The sequence below is a fragment of the Triticum urartu genome, chromosome 3A (genome assembly GCF_056163025.1).
Source record: "Triticum urartu cultivar PI428250 chromosome 3A, HENAU_Tu73, whole genome shotgun sequence".
Taxonomy (NCBI): domain Eukaryota; kingdom Viridiplantae; phylum Streptophyta; class Magnoliopsida; order Poales; family Poaceae; genus Triticum; species Triticum urartu.
The window spans coordinates 409,800,479-409,819,733 of NC_141875.1; the positions used below are offsets into that span (position 1 = coordinate 409,800,479).

General features: G+C 43.4%; 1 long non-coding RNA gene across 1 annotated transcript; it reads left to right on the plus strand.

Annotated features, from left to right (window-relative positions):
• The first annotated feature begins 11,304 nt into the window (after positions 1-11,304).
• On the plus strand, positions 11,305-13,866 carry LOC147979884 (uncharacterized). The gene is made up of 2 exons (XR_015619036.1): positions 11,305-13,427; positions 13,512-13,866. It is a non-coding gene; the product is annotated as an uncharacterized LOC147979884 (long non-coding RNA).
• Positions 13,867-19,255: the final 5,389 nt, after the last annotated feature.

Sequence of the window (19,255 nt, forward strand, 5' to 3'; positions counted from 1 at the left end):
TTGTGCACTTTGTATCCAAATACAAAAATTCTTGATGTGCACAAATCATGGGGAGCTTCTCTAGTTTCTTTAGAACTCTGCTCCGCTCTTATCATAATATCCTTTATTCATGTGGCTCGTAGGATCATTGGCCTAGTTGGTTCAATTGGTATATTTTGATAGCTTGCTTCAATTGGTATCTTTTGATTGCTAGATTGCTTGTTTCTCTCTTTGATTATGTCTTTGTGGCATATCTTCCTTTTGCAATCTTTGGGCCTCAATATAGTTTGTCTTCCTCCAAGGATTTACCGTTGGATATGTGTATTGCATTCCACTCTCTTGTTGAGAAATACACAATTTATGGAGGAACACATTTTATACTGGCCTTCTAAGCTTTTAGCCCATTTTGGCAATCGATGCCAATGGGGGAGAAGTTTCAGAGAGTTTTGTGGAGAAGTTTAGAGAGTTGTCTCTTCTGGCTTTGGTTTGTTCCTAAGCATACGCATCTCCTACGCATGCATTGTTGGTTATTGCATTGCATGGTGATGCATAATTCCTTATATAAACTCTCTTGAAAGTGATTGTCATCAATTACCAAAATGGGGGAGATTGAAAGGACATGCGGTGCCCCCATGTGTGGTTTTGGTAATTGATGACATTCTCTATGGACTAATGGTTGCATTGAGTTATATTTGAAGGATTTTTCCATAGGCATTTCTTGAAGTCCATGTGTTGGTTTCAAGGAGTTTATGGGTTGACCAAGGTGCTATTAAGGAATTATCCAAAGATTGGTCATGTGAGTGTTGAGCTTATTGCAAGCATGTCTTGAAGAAGAAGATTGTGTGATCATTCATGTTTACCTTCAAGATATCATCCAAAGGAAGAGAGTTGGAAAGATTCAAGGTTGATCAAGACTAAGTCAAGAGTGAATCAAGTTGATCAACTCACAAAGAGTAGAAGATGTACCGAGAGGGATCAAGTGATCCCATGGTATGGTAAGCATTGTCCGTTGCACTTTGTGTACTAACCCATGGTCTATGTGAGAGTCTATGTGGGGTTAGGTACATGTCCATGGGCTTGCGTCAAGAGCATGATATCATACAACCCATGGGAAGGATGACATCAAGTGGTGATCGTCATCAAGATTGCCGTGTGCAAGTTCAAGTGGAGAATCACGAAGAGATCAAGTGCTTGAATCTTGCCACCCATTGTGGTGTCAATGGACTTGTGAAGATGTGCCGAAGAGTGGCTCACCCATAGTGGAGTATGGCGGAGCAATCATCTAGTCTCCATCGACCCAACGCAATCAAGAAAGGTGGTCCATCTTGAGGAGGACAAGATCGTCATCATCTAGCTCAAGTGGATCATGTGCAAGGCAAAGATTTGCCCTTTATAGGTTTTCTATTTTACCGGTCTCATGGTGGTAGTTGGGAGACCGGGTTATAGGATCGATAGTCGTACTATCAAGGGGGGCTCTCAAGCGAGTAGCTTGATCATATCGTTCATCGAGAGCTCAAACCATTGCATCCTTGCATCATGTTTCTTGGTTCTTGTTTGGTTCTCTTTGTGAGTCTTAGAGCTTATGGTCATCTTGATTACAAGTTTGAGTTCATCGAAAACGGAGTTTGCATGCATCTTCTATGATGTTTTCGGTGTTGGAGGTTTTTCCGGTCTTTTCCGAGGAAGGGTTCTCACCATTTTCTTTTGGGCCTTTTCTCATTTGCTTCTTATTTGTATTTATATCAAGATTGTGTTAGCCCTTGTCGCTAGCTTTCCAACAAACTTGGTTTCGTCGAATTCGGAGTCCGTTTGCAGAAGTTATGTCTGTTTTTGTAAAGGCTGCAGCGGTACTACCGTGGCTAGAGCGGATGTAATTTTTTACTACCGCTCCAGAGCAGTACTACCGCGGCTCCCAAGCGGTAGTACCGCTCCGGACCAAAATCTCGTGTTTTGCTCAGCGGAAGTAGGCACGGAAGTATTTTTTTATACCGCTCGCAAGCAGTAGTACCGCTACCATTTGCGGTAGTACCGTGAGGTCGAGCGGTAGTACCGTGAGGACGAGCGGTAGTACCGCTCCGGCGGTTCTACTGGCCTTTTGCCTCCTCGCTGTTGTTTTTCAAAGGGGTACTTTCGCCCTAGCGGTAGTACCGCTCCTTGGAGCGGTAGTACCACTCTGTGCGGCTGTGAGCATAACGGTTGGATTTTTCCCCACCTATAAAAGGGGGTATTCTTCCCCAATGAACCTTATCCTTTGAGCTCGTGTTCTTCCCCCATTGTTGACCTTCTTCGAGCTTGCTAACTCTCAATCCCTCCATGGATTCTTGCTAGTTTTTGAGGGAAAAGAGAGAGGAGATCTAGATCCACGTTTCCACCAATCACTTTCTCCTCTAGGAGAGGGGAACCCCTTGGATCTAGATCTTGGAGTTCTTGGTGTTCTCCTTCTTGTTCTTCCTCTCATTTTCCTCCCTAGCATTAGTTGCTTCGGTGGGATTTGAGAGAGAATGACTTGGGCACTCTGTGTGCCCTTGCCATTGCATTTGGTGCATCGGTTTGAGTTCTCCACGGTGATACATGGAAGTGAAGTTTGAGAAGCTTATTACTCTTGGGTGTTTGGGCACCCTAGAGCTTGTTCCTCTTGGGTGCCTTGGCACCCTAGACGGTTGGTGTTGTTCGGAGCTCAATCATTGTGGTGTAAAGCTCCGGGCAAGCGTCGGGGTCTCCAATTAGGTTGTGGAGATCGCCCCGAGCAATTTGATGGGTACCTGTGACCGCCCCCAAGGGTTGCCAAAGTGTACGGGTTCGGTGACCGCCCCCAAGGGTTGCCATTTGTACGGGTTCGGTGACCGCCCTCAAGGGTCCCTTAGTGGAATCACGGCATCTTGCATTGTGCAAGGGCGTGAGGAGATTACGGTGGCCCTAGTGGCTTCTTGGGGAGCATTGTGCCTCCACACCGCTCCAAACGGAGATTAGCATCCGCAAGGGTGTGAACTTCGGGATACATCCTCGTCTCCGCGTGCCTCGGTTATCTCTTACCCGAGCTCTTTACTTATGCACTTTACTTTGTGATAGCCATATTGTTTCTTATCATATATCTTGCTATCACCTAGTAGTTTATCTTGCTTAGCATTAGTTGTTGGTGCACATAAGTGAGCCTAGTTGTTGTAGGTTTTGTGCTTGACAAATTAACCGCTAGGTTTATTTCGCATTTGTTCAAGCCTAAATCGTAATTATTTTAAAAGCGTCTATTCACCCTCCCCCCCTCTAGGCGACATCCACGATCTTTCATTTGCGACATTGCTTTCAATGCGGTTATGCCTCTAAGTCGTGCTTCGACACGTGGGAGATATAGCCGCATCGAGGGCGTTACATGGCTGCTCCAGCCTGAGCACACTTAACTTGATAGTTTTCTTACATGAGCTACTGGTGGAACAGCTAGTCCTTGCTGATAGGAATGCCTCTTGACATCCTTATGGCATATCTGGATGACCGCCCGTCCCACAATGGCCAATAGATGTTGTGTAGATAGAGCATATCACATACATCTTATTAGAAGCAATCGTCTGTGTTATTATCGGTCTTCGCACACATTTCTGATTACAGACCTGTTTGCCACGTATCACACACATTTTGTTATATTGAACCGTTTCTATTCTCTTGCCTAATCACAAACAGTTCATCCGAGTGAACCATATGTTGTACATCGCACACACCTTGATCGGGCTGACTGTTTCTTTTGTGTTGCCTAATCACAAACAGTTCATCTGAGTGAACCGTATGCTGTGGATCGCACACGCCTTCATCTGGATGCCCGTTTCTTTTGTTCCTCCTCATCGCAAACAGTTAATTGAACTGAACCATATGCCCTTCATAGCACATGTAGCGACCCGACCTCAGACGGTCAAGTCTCTGTGCTTCAGTGTCATCCCTAGATCGGTAATGCTGACACACACAGTACTAGAAGGATTTATAACAGAGTAGCAATCACACACTTATTACATCGAATGTCTCAAAAGAGAACTTATTACAATAAATATGGCTTAAGGCCATCTAGATAAATAACACGGAAGGCTTGGAAGATAAAGTGAGTCCAACAACTCCAACGACATAGCTGAGTGCATGACAATTGACCTAGCGCACCTTACTCCTCGTCTGAAAAGTCTGCAACATGACACGTTGCAGCCCAAAAATGGGTCAGCACATGGAATATGCTGCCAATATAACACAGTAGAGCAATGAACAGATAAATACTATCACTACAATGCATGTATGGCTGGTGGAGGCTCTAAGGCTATATTGTTTTGCGAAAAGCCATTTTTCCCTACAACAAAAGAATATATTTTATTTAACTATCATGGTGGTTGAAACATCATTGAGAAGGTTCCTCCAACTCAATCCCAATTAAAGTATTCATTATCAGCCCAACAATTTAATTTAGAGTGATGAGATCAATCAATAATTCAAGTACCAGATACTCAAGATGTCCATAACCGGGGACACGGTTAACCATGATTAGTTTTTACACTCTGCAGAGGTTTGCGCACTTTTCCCCACAAGACTCGATCTCCTCCGTTGGATTTCTCGCACTACATGGTGTTTGAGAGACGGATAACCAAGACACAGTCCTTCAGAAGCATTAACTCTAACCCTGGGTAAACAGTACCAACCTACATCCCCTACATCTGCTAGCCTACCACTTGAAGAGGTCATGCAACTTACTCAACTATGCTAGAGCCCATAATAGCTCGTGGCTGCACACGGAAGTTTCTAGCATGAATAATCTTATGATCCCTTTGAGTCTGGGTGGCGAACCATATGATGATCACACGGGTACTCCAGGATATCCTAGGACAACTCTGGATTCTCCAGGTGCCCGCAACCAATCCACCCAGATGTGTATTTAAGTAGCCACCTTAAGTTAACCATTAATTAACAATCTCACATCTGTCATGGATACACTCAAACCTAATCCACGTCTACGAGCATAGCATGGCAATAAGCATAGCATAGAAGTAACTCCCAAGGGTTTGATAATAAAAGGGCAATAGGTTCTACCTCATCAACTACTTCCCAAAACCCGCAAGTTAATCACATCCTAATCATGCAGTGTTTGAGGGCTTGCAACTAATGCATAAAAACTGGGTATGAAAAGAGTATGATCAATGTGTTACTTGCCTTGCTGATGATCCGCAAAACCTAGTGACTCGTAGTAGCATGCTTCGCACTCCAGGAATTCTATCGTAAACAAATAATAACATACATACTCCCTCCGTCCGTGAATAAGTGAACATCTAGGTTTTGTCTTAAGTCAAAGTTTTAAAACTTTGACCAACTTTATAGGAAAAAGTAGCAGCATTTATGACACTAAATTAGTATCGCTAGATTCGTTTTGAAATGTTCTTTCATAATATATCAATTAGATGTCATACATGCTACTATTCTTTTCTATAAAATTGGTCAAAGTTTTAAAAGTTTGACTTAGAACGAAGGCTAGATGTACACTTATTCATGGACGGAGGGAGTAAGCAATCAAGCAAAGATGCACGGGTAAAGCTCAAATAAGAAGATCTAACCATAAAGTTCAACTGAAGAACTCCGGTTTGCAAAAAGAATCAAATCAAACGGAGCAACGAAACTCAAACTACGAAAGAAACAAGATTCGTTTACTAATCTGGACTAAAGTCAAATTTTACAGTACCAAAATCTTGTTCAAGTTGGTTAAATAGAAAGAGGGCTTCGAGATGAAGATCTAGGCGCTTGTTTCACCTGATTTGGATAAACAAGCGAAAAGATAAACTAAAACGAAGATCAGGGCAGAAATCGCGATCGAAAATAATCGCGTAAAAACCCTGGAAAATAAAATGAAACGAACAGGCTAACGAACAAACTTTCGCTGTCTGCGGCTAACTGACGAACAGCGTTCGTTAAAATGAATGTACGGACAAACGTCCGCTAAACAACTAAACTGGGAAAAATCGAACCGATTCTAAAAAATGAATCTAGGGGTTTATAAAAAAACTAACGGTTCTACCGTTTAGCCGGAAAAGACCGGCGGCGGCGGATCCGGCAAGCGGCGTCTCCAGCGGGGCGGGGCGGTGGTGAAGCGGCGCAGCGGCGGCGGAGTGGCACGGCGGCGGCAGAAGGCGACAACGGCGCGGCTGCTTTGGCTGCGGGGCGGCGCGGCGATGTGGGGCAAGGGGGGGCGGCGGTGGTATTAAAGAGGGGGGTGGTGGCGTGGGGGGGCAAGGCGGCGGGGCGAGGCGGAGTCGGCCACGGCGCGGTGGCGTACGGGCGGCGGACTCCCGCTCAGGGTCGGGGCGACGCAGCACGTGGGCCGGCTGGGCTTTCAGCCCAGTCGGTCGTCCGAAGCAATTTTTTTAAAAAAAACGATTTCGCCGAAATAAAATCCTAGAAAATAAAATAAAAATATCAAAATATCAAAACAAATTTTCACCGTCTAAATAGAATATTTAGAGCAAACTGAATATTTTCTTGGCCTAAAATGCAATTTTTGAAAAATGCATATTTTTCTAATTCAAATAAAATAGCAATAAGATCCAAATAAAATTGTTTATTTGATTTTAATATTTTTCCTCCAATATTCCTTTTATTTTGGAGAAGTCATATTATCTTCTCTCATATATTTTAATATGAAATATTTTCGGAGAGAAAAACAATTAAAACCAAAGTGATTCTTGTTTCGATATTGGATAAATTTTCAAATATGAGAAACGTGAAATCCCCAACTCTCTCCGTGGGTTCTTGAGTTGCTTAGAATTTTGAGGATCGCGAAATGAACGGCAATAAAATATGATATGCATGAATGACCTATCTATAACATTCCAAATTGAAAATTTGGGATGTTACAAACCTACCCCCTTAAGATGAATCTCGTCCTCGAGATTCGGGTTGGCTAGAAAATAGGTGTGGGTGGTCTTTGCGTAGATCGTCCTCTCGTTCCCAGATGGCTTCATCCTCGGTATGGTGGCTCCACTGAACTTTGCAACACTTGATAACCTTGTTGCAAGTAACTCGGCTGGCAACCTCAAGAATCTTTACAGGTATGTCAAATCACTATCCAACTGAATTGCTTCCAGGGGTACTGTATCTCTCAGGGGTATATCGGCCATCTCTGCATGGCACTTCTTCAACTGGGAAACGTGAAACACATCATGAACTCCTGACAGTCCTTCGGGTAACTCCAACTTGTAGGCAACCTCTCCCATGCATTCCAAAATACTATACGGTCCTCCAAATCTCGGGGCTAACTTTCCCTTAACTCCAAAACGTTTAACTCATCATAGTGGTGACACACGGAGATATGCTCTATCTCCAATTTCATAGACTACCTCCTTATGTTTTGAATCTGCATAACTCTTCTGCCTGGACTGAGCTACCTTCAGTCTATCTCGAATCAGCTTAACCTTCTCTTCTGACTCTTTAATCAAATTCGGTCCAAACAACTGGCGATCTCCAACTTCATCCCACATCAACGGTGTTCTGCACCTCCTTCCATACAAGGCTTCGAAAGGTGTCATCTTCAAACTGGCTTGGTAGCTGTTGTTGTATGAGAACTTCACATAGGGCAAATTATCATCCCAGCTAGATCCATAATCTAGCGCACAAGCTCTCAACATGTCCTCCAAAATCTGATTGACTCTCTCAGTCTGTCCATCTTTCTGTGGATAAAAAGATGTACTAAACTCTAGCCTGGTACCCAAAGTCTGGTGCAGCTAGTGCCAAAAGTTTGAAGTAAACTGTGTTCCTCTATCTGATACAATAGTCCTCGAAACTCCATGCAGACATATGATCCTGGTCATGTATATCTTGGCCAACTTCGCACTGGTATAGGTGGTTTTCACTGGGATAAAGTGAGCCACTTTGGTCAAGCGATCCACTACTACCCAGATAGAATCATATCCCGATTGGGTCATGGGTAATCCAGTGATAAAATCCATGTCAAGCTTATCCCACTTCCATTCGGGTATCGGCATAGGCTGCAATAATCCTACTGGCTTCTAATGTTCTGCCTTCACTCTCTGACAGACATCACATACGGCTACATACTCGGCAATGTCCTTCTTCATACCTGTCCACTAGAAACGCTCCTTCGAATCCAAATACATCTTGGTGTTACCAGGGTGTATCGAGTATGGCGGGTCGTGAGCCTCCTGAAGTATCAACTTCCTAATCTCTACATTATTGGGCACATAAACACGGTCCTCAAACCACAAGGTGTCGTGCTCATCCTCATGAAAATCTTTGGTCTTTCCTTTGCTCATTCTCTTCTTTATTTCAGCAATTTCCTTGTCATCCTTCTAAGCTTCATGAATCTTTCCCAACCATGTAGATTGAACTTCCATCGCTGCAACAAAACCTCTAGGAACAATCTCCAAACAGAGTTCCCTGAGATCGTCGGCTAACTACTTTGGCAAACCTCCTGTTACTAAGGTATTAGCATAACTCTTCCGGCTCAAAGCGTCTACTACGACATTGGCCTTCCCTGGATGATAGTGCAACTTCATATCGAAATCCTTTATGAGCTCCAACCATCTCCTTTGCCTGAGATTCAACTCCTTCTGTGTGAAAATGTACTTCAAACTCTTATGATCCGTGTACATATCACAATGATTTCCAATAAGAAAATGTCTCCAGGTTTTGAGTGCATGCACTACGGCTGCTAACTCCAAATCATGCGTGGCATAATTTAATTCATGTGGTCAAAGCTATCGTGAGGCATACGAAACAACTCTTCCGTCTTGCATAAGTACACGTCCAAGTCCTAAGCAAGACGCGTCGCAATACACTTGGAAATCCTTACGTATATCTGGCAGAATCAGCACTGGGGCTGTAGTCAAACATTTCTTCAACTCCTGGAAACTTGCTTCACATTCTTCAATCCAATGGAACTTGGTGTCCTTCTTCAACAATGTCATCATAGGCTTCGCAATCTTGGAGAAATTCTCAATAAATCTCCGATAATATCCTACGAGTCCGAGAAAACTGCAGATCTCTCCAACTGAGGTGGGTGCCAACCACTCAGTGACTGACTGAACCTTAGTAGGGTCTACAGCTATATCTTCTCCTGATATAACATGTCCAAGGAATCCAACTTCCTTCAACCAAAACTCACATTTGCTGAACTTGGCGTATAACTGATGTTCCCTGAACTTCTCGAGAACTAAACGCAAATGCTCCTTATGCTCCTCTTCATTCTTCGAGTATACCAAGATATCATCAATGAACACCACGACAAACTTATCCAAGAACTCCATAAATACTTTGTTCATCATGCTCATGAAATAGGCAGGGGAATTAGTCAGTCCAAATGACATAACTGTATACTCATATAACCCGTACCGTGTGGTGAAAGCTGTCTTAGGTATATCCTGTTCTCAAATCTTCAGCTGGTGGTATCCTGATCGCGGATTGATCTTGGAAAATACTTTAGATCCTTGTAACTGATCAAACAAATCATTGATCATCGACAGTGGGTACTTGTTCTTGATCGTCACTTCATTCAATGCGCAATAATCAACAACCATTCTCAGAGATTTATCCTTCTTCTCAACCAAGAGCACTGGGGCTCCCCATGGTGATGAACTTCGTCGAATGTAACCTTTCCCCAATAACTCCTTGATCTGCTTCTTAATCTCCTCCAGATCATTCACAGGCATCCGGTATGGTCTCTTCGATATTAGTCTGGTGCCTGCCAACAGCTCTATCAAAAACTCAATATCACGATCTGGCGGCATGCCTGGTAATTCCTCTGGAAATACATCCGGGTAATCCTTCACTACAGGCACTTCTTCCTGAACAACTCCCATGAGGGAATTTACGTGAGTACTCTTAGGAGTATTGTAACAGCTTGGTTTTTGGCCCTTTTCTTTTTCTTTTTGATTTATTTAGTTTTTGCTATGTTTTTTTGGAGTGGTTCTATCGCCTTGCCACCTGGGAAATCATCCTCATTCCCCTCCCAAGTGGCTCATCATTCTCAAAAACTTGCCAAGATCATGTCACTTTACTGCTTGACCAAACCCTAATTTCTTTTTCTCAGAAATATTCCTTTTCCTATTAAAGGAATAACCCTATCTGCCCTAGGTTGTGAAGCAACCCATATTTATGTCCATCCAAAAATTCCCAAATAATTCTCATAATTTCTTTGGGTCATATGTTGATCAAATATGCCCAAACCTTCCTGTCCTAGCCCAAGAATAATTCCCCAATAATTATTCTTCATTTTTGTCCAAAGGGGCACTTTGTGAAGGAAGTGTCACCTATCCAATCTTGTTTGCTCCCAAACTTGTTGGGCATTCGTTTATGTCCAAATCATTGCCACATGCCAAAATTCAACTTTATTTTCCTAGACAATCTTCCTTAGTGATTTTTCAAAGTTTCTGTCAAACAGAAGCCACTGTGAAGGAAGTACTAGCTAGGAGCATCCAAATGAGTTGAAATTTGGCATGCCTCTTCATGTGCTCATATAATTAGCCTCCTATAATTTCAGCACCATCCAATCGTCTATGTGAGCACAGGATCAAATATTTGCTTCTCAGGTTGTGAAGCAAGTGCATTTTATATTGCTTCAAAAATCCTGATAAATTATCAGATCACTCTCCTACCTATATAACTTCTCTCCATCAAATTTGGCACCATTTCACCTAACCAATATTTATCCAAAATTCTTACAAGATTCTGGTCAGTGAAGATAGCTGTGAAGGAAGTACCATTTTGGTGAATCCAATTGGTATGAAATTGTTACAGCTTCTTACTATGACCAAATGGCTAAGCCTTGCCAAATTTGAGCTCAATTTGATGCTTTATGTGAGTGCATCATCCAAATCTTATTTCTGGACCAAAAATACAGTTATGAAGCAACTGTATTCATTACTGGTCCTAATCCTCTCCAAGTTATCAGGGTGAAAGTCCTTCTTTACCTAAACCTCGTAGACAACTCGTTTGCTCTCAATCACCTTCCTGTTGGTCACCAGTGCTCACCCAAGTTTACTGCAGTAAACTTTAAATGGTGATTACCATCTAACTAGAGCAGTTTTTATCGATCTACCGCCGCAGTTGGAACCCCCCTGGATGAACTTGGCCGTAGACAACAATTTCCAGTCCATATTCCCCGCTACATGTCAGTGCACGCGGTGACCGCGTTAATGGCATCACTGTGCACACGCTCTGTGTGCAGTGGCCGCATCCAGTGGCCGTTTGTGCTTCCGCACCTCCTCCCCTCGTCGGCTTCACGCGCGTGAGCGTGTCCAGCAGTTTTACCGCATCGTCGCCATCCTCCTGGACCTCTCTCCCTCTCCGTAAAATCCCCCGCCGACGCTCACCGACGCTCGCCCACGGGTGCGTTGTGCTCCGCTTGGCTCCGAGCTCGGTTCGACCTCTTCCTCTGCTATCTGGCGTCGCCTACCCCTCCGTGAGCTCTGAATCAATAGCTCGTCGTGTTCCCGTGCCCTCCCGTGCTCGCTGGCCTCGTCAGAGCCTTGGCTGGATCCCCGCGCGACACCCGGCTCGGCCTCCCTCGCCTGGCTATAAGTAGCCATCACCGGCCTCGTCCGAGCACACCAGCAGCCCTCCCTCACTCCCAGAGCCCCGCCCGACCATTCCACCGAGCTCGAGGAGCTCCAGTTACTCCTCCATGGCCGCCATGCCCGCCTCGGTTTCGGCCTAAATTAGCCCAACGCCGAGCCCTCCTCCATCTCTAGCCACCACCATTGGCTTCTTCGTGCCTCGTAGAGCCTCCCCAACCCATTCGTTCGTCGCCGGAGTGCATGTGGCCGTGGCTCCCAAGGTTGGTCGCCGCCTCTGCCCTCGGCCGCTGCAACTCTTAGCCGCCATCCCGCTTCTCCACGGCGCCTGCTAGCCCTATGGATGGGTGCGGTGTGCCCTCCCGCATCCGTCGGTGCCCTCGCCTCGGCCAATGGTGGTCGGAGCTGGCCGGGCCACCACCGGCATCGCCCTGCCTCGCCTCTCCTCTGTCTCGCTCGGGGGGAGACCAAGCAGAGGAAGAAGACGAGCGCCTGGACCCCCTCCTCCCCGTGGACCCCGCCTGTAAGTCTCACATCGTTGATCCAGCCCGGGCCCGCTCATTTTAAGTGGAAACGTATTCGTCTGTCTCCGTTTTCATTAAACGAAAGTGTAAACTGATGCAGCTTCTAGCAAGAATACGTTTCCCTGTTCGAAAAGAGCATTTCCACCTACTGCGGCCTAAAGTACGTTTTCCTTCTTCGAAAAATGTAATCCGCCGAGTGCGCTTTCGGTTTTAGCCACCAGGGGCCTGCCTGCGAATAGAAAATTTACAGATTGGTCCCTGTACTTCAAACGGCTATAACTTTTTGCTCGCAACTCCGTTTGAGGTGAATCCAAAGCCCACATATTCGTCTCTTCGAGCCCAAACTTTTGGTATCATTTTCATTATGTTCAACATTCTGAAAATGGCCATTTTGCCCTTGCAATAAATCAGCCCCCTTCAAGAGAAAAGTGTTTCCGGCGAATCTTTATGCGATCTTTCCGCACAACTTCCCGGTGATTTCTTCATCCCCAGGCAAGCCACACCCTCCATTGGCATGATTACAATGCAGTGACATGGTTTATTTATTTGAAATTGTTTAAAATACTGCATTAGCTATGTATGATTTGTTCATGGCATTTCTCAGAGTATGGTTTTTGATCTAGATGTTGCCATGATATTGCTTGGAGTTCTAGGACTTATGCTTTGATGATTATGTGGATGACATGTACCTTTGGATTCTTAGTGGCTATTATGATTATTTTCATGATGGTATCTGGTATTATTTTGGAGTATTATTTTGGATATCATGTTGCCTTTGGATTATTAGTGGCTGGTGGTAGTTTCATCATGATGCTAGTTGATATTATGTTTTGGAGTATGATGATGGAGATGATGCTTGCATGTGGATCATAGCTGGATAGTTAGTTCTTGATATTGGAGTATTAGTATTATCGTTCTTGGATTCATCCTGATAGTAGTGTTACAAAATCCTCGAAGTATCCTGGTATGATGTTATGATGCTTGGATTATTTGTTGGGTATGCTATGACTTGGGTTATAGGTTGATAGATGATATCGGAGTATCAGTCATTACAGTTATATTTTTGGGGATAAATTCCGTCATTAAGTTCGTCAGGTGCCACCGAACCGGGCTTTCTCCAGTGCAACCACATTTTCCTTTATGGGAAGGCCCTAATGCAATGTTATTGTCGTGTCTCTCGCCGGTGCCTCCAACGAGGGAAGGTTATGGGCACGCGCTACCCTGATCAGATCCGCGCTTTGACCCTTTCTGCGTATGGGGCAATGAGATATCGATGAACCCGCATCAAGTGGGGAAGCTGATAAAGATTGTTAGTAAAATGGGTCCAAAGATGGCAGTTAAACTATTTGTTTACACTTTATCCAAGACAACAGTGAACTGCAGGATGGTAAGTAAGAACTTTGCAGTCTTGTTTTTACTGCCCATAATGAGTTGTGTTAGATGACAATGTCTGAATCTTTTTCCTTTGTAGTGGTTGCCAAAGCAGTTTACTCAAGATTACCTCTGAAACTACATGATTGGTGGGCATGCAGAGGTTAAAGTATTTCTACCAGAACACGGTGATTATCTAGATGTTTTCATGAAGACCGTGAAGGATGGGCGGTCGGCCATCACAAGCGGTTGGACTAGAGTCGTGTGTGCCTTCTGCATGGAGGAGGGCATAATATGGGCATTCCGCTTCACCTTGTTCAGCAACCAGAATGTATTTCACCTCTTTCTTTACCGTCTTTAATAGTACAAGTGTACAACTATGGTTCATCATTCTTTATTTGGTTCGTATGTAATTCTTGAATATATGTCACTGGTACGCGTCGGTGCTATACAAACGGTTTTTAACCCCTTTCCACAACGGCATTTGGAACCATCGCCAAGTGAGTGTGGGCGATAGGGGGTCGTTCCCACACGACCCAGAAACCGTCGGGGATAGGGACCCTATAGTACTCCTACTCATTTTCTGCTCGCATTGCCATCGCATTCGGTATTCTGTGGTGCTACGTTTACGATGCGCGGCCCATCATAAATGGTTCACTATTACAGAACGTGTATGGTGCACGGCCCATCACAAATGGTTCACTATTAAGAAGATTAGCTAATCGTCGTATGAGTGTCGGACAGGATTACGAAACGTTGGACCATCGTAACATCGTCGTACACGACAACTATCGCACACGCTATTCTGTGGTGCAACGTTTACGACGCATACTTCATTAGAAATAGTTCATGGTTGAGAATCGTGTACGATAAGGCAACTAACACAAACGTTTAGTTTGCCCGCACCGGTTGTGATATTGTCTGACACCGCACACGCTTTGCAAACGGCAACTGTGTGCATGCTTGCACACGTTTCCTCTCTGTGAACCGTCTTGGATTATGGTGTATATCGCAAACATTTGTGTTTTACCAACCTTGTGTGCCGTAACAACCTGGAGAGTGTAATTTCACCGTAATTTAATTGCTACTATTTCAAATTGTATCGGATTTGAATTTGAATTTGAATGTATGCTACAGCTTTATTCATATCCATAAGGTTCAAACAACCAATGCATTATTTGATTCATAGGTACATATGTTCAAGAATTACATAAGAACCAAATAAAGAATGATGAACCACAGCTGTATACTTGTACTATTAAAGACGGTAAAGAAATAGGTGAAATACATTCTGGTTGCTGAACAAGGTGAAGCGGAATGCCCATATTGTGCCCTCCTCCATGTAGAAGGCACACACTACTCTAGTCCAACCCCTTGTGATGGCCGACCGCCCATCCTTCACGGTCTTCATGAAAACATCTAGATAATCATCGTGTTCTGGTAGAAATACATTAACCTTTGCATGCCACCAATCATGTAGTTTGAGAGGTAATCTTGAGTAAACTGCTTTGGCAACCACTGCAAAGGAAAAAGATTCAGACATTATCATCTAACACAACTCATTATGGGCAGTAAAAAGAAGGCTGCAGAGTTCTTACTTACCATCCTGCAGTTCGCTGTTGTCTTGGATAAAGTATAAACAAATAGTTTAATTGCCATCTTTGGACCCATTTTACTAACAATCTTTATCAGCTTCCTCACTTGATGCTGGTTCATCGATATCTCATTGCCCCATACACAAAAAGGGTCAAAGCATGGATCTTTGCCAATGACATATGTACCTAAAAGCACCAAGTTAATATTAGAAGCTAAACAACAATTGCACAATGATGTAGTACAACACTCTTTTATAATATGTCTATATACATCCATATGTGGTGGTCCATTTGAAATATATAAAAAGACAAATATTTAGGAATGGAGAGAGTATCTTATAACATCCAATATAATCAGATATTAGATGAATTAAAATCTTATATCATGGGCCGGAAGGAGTTTAGTGCATTCTTACAAATTATCAGCTGATTAACTGTTGTTGTATCCATGGGTTACAATTAGTTTGAGCTAGTTTGGGCTCAAATAGCCCTAAAGTATGTCTAAACATGAGGGCTAGTTTGAGCTAGTTGCATCTATAACGAACCCAAAAAAACTATCTAACCCAAGTGGTGCTAATTGGAGCTAGTTCTCCTAGTGCATTTATTGTCAATCTAACCCTGCCATCCAAACAACTCTTTGGGTGGAGTTAGTTCAGGGTTAGCCACGAGCTAGAAACTAACTCTAACCTCTATCTAAGTTGAGTATCCAAACAGGAATGTGTTGTTGTTGTTACTACTGCTGCTGTTCTTCTACGTATATCTAGACATCATCAGAATATTAATATAACACTCTTCCTTGTTGCTATGTAGCCTAGGATTGCATATTTAGACATTATGTACAGTGTGTGTTGCTATGTAGCCTCAGATATATTACATATGGCCCTAGTTAACCTAACGATAAATGGGTTGCAGATATATTTAGTTAAAAGTCCGATTCACCGATTAGTCCCTTATCAGCCGGCGGCCTATATGGTACCAGCTACCGATATCCTGAACAGTGAGCAGATATAAGCCATGGGATGAAACTAACCTCGATGGAAAACAACAGTCGTTCACTACAGGAATCAGGAACTTTGCCATCAGCCATTGCGGACGGCAAAGGCACACATCGCGGACGGCAAAGACCTTTGCCATCCGGCTGAACAGGCTACGGCAAAGGCTACTTGCCGTCTGCTGGCGGACGGCAAAGATACAAAGGTCTTTGCCATCCGCCAGCTGATGGCAAAGAGCCTGGACGGCACACGTTTTAGCTTAGGTCCGTTAAGGGGTCAACGACGTGCATTGCCGTCGGCTGGCGGACGACAAAGACCTTTCTATATTTTTTTTGACCATGAAGACTGCAGGGCTTACACCCCACAGCATTTTATTAAAAACAAAGCAAACACATACAGGGTTTCCTCAAGGTGAGGAAAGAAAAAAATAACAAAGAAAAAAGAAAGAAAGAGGAAGAAAAACTATACAGGGTAGGGGAGCACTATACCTATAAATTACAAATAAACAAAGGAGACAAACAGGAACTCTCCTCAAGGAGGAAGAAAATCAATCCACTTAAGAAGGGCGTCTCTAAATTTCCGTCTTATTCGGTGGGAGAGCAGAGTGATATCATGAATGAAGCTATTCCTCCATGCCCTGAAAGAGGGGTGAATGTTCCTGAAAGTTCTATCATTCCTGATCTTCCAAATATTCCACCAGGCCAAGAAAACCACCTCCCCAAAAAAAGGTTTGTTGAAATCCTTCCTTGCATGATGAGCAATTTCCACCATATCGTCACCATTTTTCCATTCAATTTGTAGGTAGTTCCAGACTCGAGCACTAAAATTGCACTGGAAGAACAGGTGATTTCTGTCCTCCAGAGCTCCATTCAGACAAATAACACATTCAGGCCCTTCATTAATTCTCCAATGTCTCCTCTGAATCATGTCCTTGGTGTTAATCCTGTCCATGATGACAAGCCAAGGAAACATCTTGATCGACATAGTGCAGCAACTTTTCCATATCCATCCCAGGATGGGGTTTGAGACCATTGGCTGATAGACAAAATCATAAAACTTTTTTGCTGTATACTCTGATTTCTTGCCATGCCTCCATCCCCAGTGGTCATTAGATTGATTTCCAAATGGAAAGACCCCATTAATGAGGAGAGCTGTTGCATTTCTTGGAAGGCTTGTTCAGTCATAGGCAAGTAGAAAAGCTCCTGAAAAGAACTAGCCTGAAAAACTTCCTTGACTGAGAGGTTTTTGTGGAGACAAAAAGAAAATAGCCTAGGAAATCGCTCTTGCAGAGGAACCGAACTGTTCCCAATTTGCCAGTAGTCTGACCAGAACTGCACTGTATCTCCACTATGAACATCAACCGATGTAACAGCTCTGAAATTATCCATCAACTTGCATACATCTTTCCACCAAAAGGAGCCACAGAGAACAGTATCATGTGGAATCCTTTCAAAGTAGTAAGAATCCCAAACTAATTGCACCCAGGGCACATCCATCTTATTATAAAATTTGCTGAGGTGTTTCAATAAGAGAGCATCATTCTGTAGTCCAAGGTTTAAAATCCCAAGCCCCCCCCCCTTGACTTAGGTCTACAAACAAGTTGCCAAGCCGCCAGTGAGTGACCCTTTTCCTGACCATATTTCCTCCATAAACACTGCCTTTGGATTCTTTCCAATTGTTTTAAAATACCCTGAGGAATGGACAAGCTACAAAGGAAAAAGATAGGCAAGGAAGAGATCAAAGAATTGACTAATTGCAGTCTGCTCCCTTGTGGCAAGAACCATGAACTTGCTGTCAATCTTCTCTCCATACAATCCACAAGAGGAAGGAGGTCAACTATTTTAGGCCTGGTGGTCCCCACTGGCAGCCCCAGATATGTAAAAGGCATAGTGCCTAATTTGCAATCAAAAAAGGCAGCCAGGTCAGAAGCATCCTGCTCATCTACATTGATAGGATACATGGAGGATTTATGGAAATTGATCTGCAGTCCAGTTGCCTGTGAGAAGGAATGCAAAATTGATTTCAGAGCCCTCAATTGACTTACATCAGCATTTAGGAATAGCAGTGTGTCATCTGCATATTGGACCACTGGGAAATCTGGATCATGGGTAAGCAGGGGCCTGCTTATTAAACCTTGTTGGAGAAGATTGTTCACTAAAGTCTGTAAAAGATCAGCCGCAATAACAAATAGTAAGGGAGAAATTGGGTCCCCTTGCTTGACTCCACATTTGCATTTGAAATGATTACCAGGGACTCCATTCAGTAGTACAGAAGAAGTGCCAGAAGACAGCAACTGCTTAATCCAAACAATCCACCTTTCATCAAAACCTTTTGCAATTAAGATCTTTATGATTGCCTCATGCTGGATAGAGTCAAAAGCCTTTTCAAAGTCCAACTTAAGCAAAAGGATGGGCCTTTTAGACTGATTGCACTGATGGACATACTCAAATGTCCAAGCAAGACAATCCTGGATTGTTCTTGATTTGATGAAACCATATTGGTTTTTATGCACACATTTGGTGATCTCCAGTTGGAATCTGTTAGCAGCAATCTTTGTAAGAAACTTTAGGCCAACAGAGGTTAGAGAGATTGGTCGAAAATCTCCCACACCCTCAGGTGTCTGCTTCTTTGGGACCAGGGTAATGAATGCATCATTCAAATTTTCTAATTGCACTGTTCCAGCATGAAACTCCGTAACCAGCTGTATAAAATCAGCAGAAATTATATGCCAACACTTTTTTTAGAAAGAGCCCGTTAAAGCCATCAGGTCCAGGGGCCTTATCAATAGGCAAGTCCTTGATAACCTGCTCAATTTCTTTTAATTCAAAAGGTTTTGTGAGCACCTCCAAACCCTGGACCCTGGGTATTAGAGACAATATGGTTGCATCCAAAGAAATTGACTTAACTGTCCCCATTCTGCTTTTGAAGGTTGTCAGGAATTCTTTGGCCATTTCCTCATGGTTAGATGTTACTGTTCCATCTGACAGCAACAAGCTTGCCACATAGTTTTTTCTAAATCTTTCAGTTGCCATGGCCTAAAAGAATTTGGAGTTTTCCTCTCCCACTTTGATATACCTAATTGTACATATTTTCCTCCAGTACAAGTATTGCATGTGAAGCAGGTGTTCATGGTGCATTTTAATTATTTTCCTGAAATTAAACTCAAGCCTGGATAAAGATCTCTTATCTTCAAGATTGTCCAACCAAAAAATTACCCAGTTACACTTCTCAATCAACCTTTTGATGTGTGATAAACC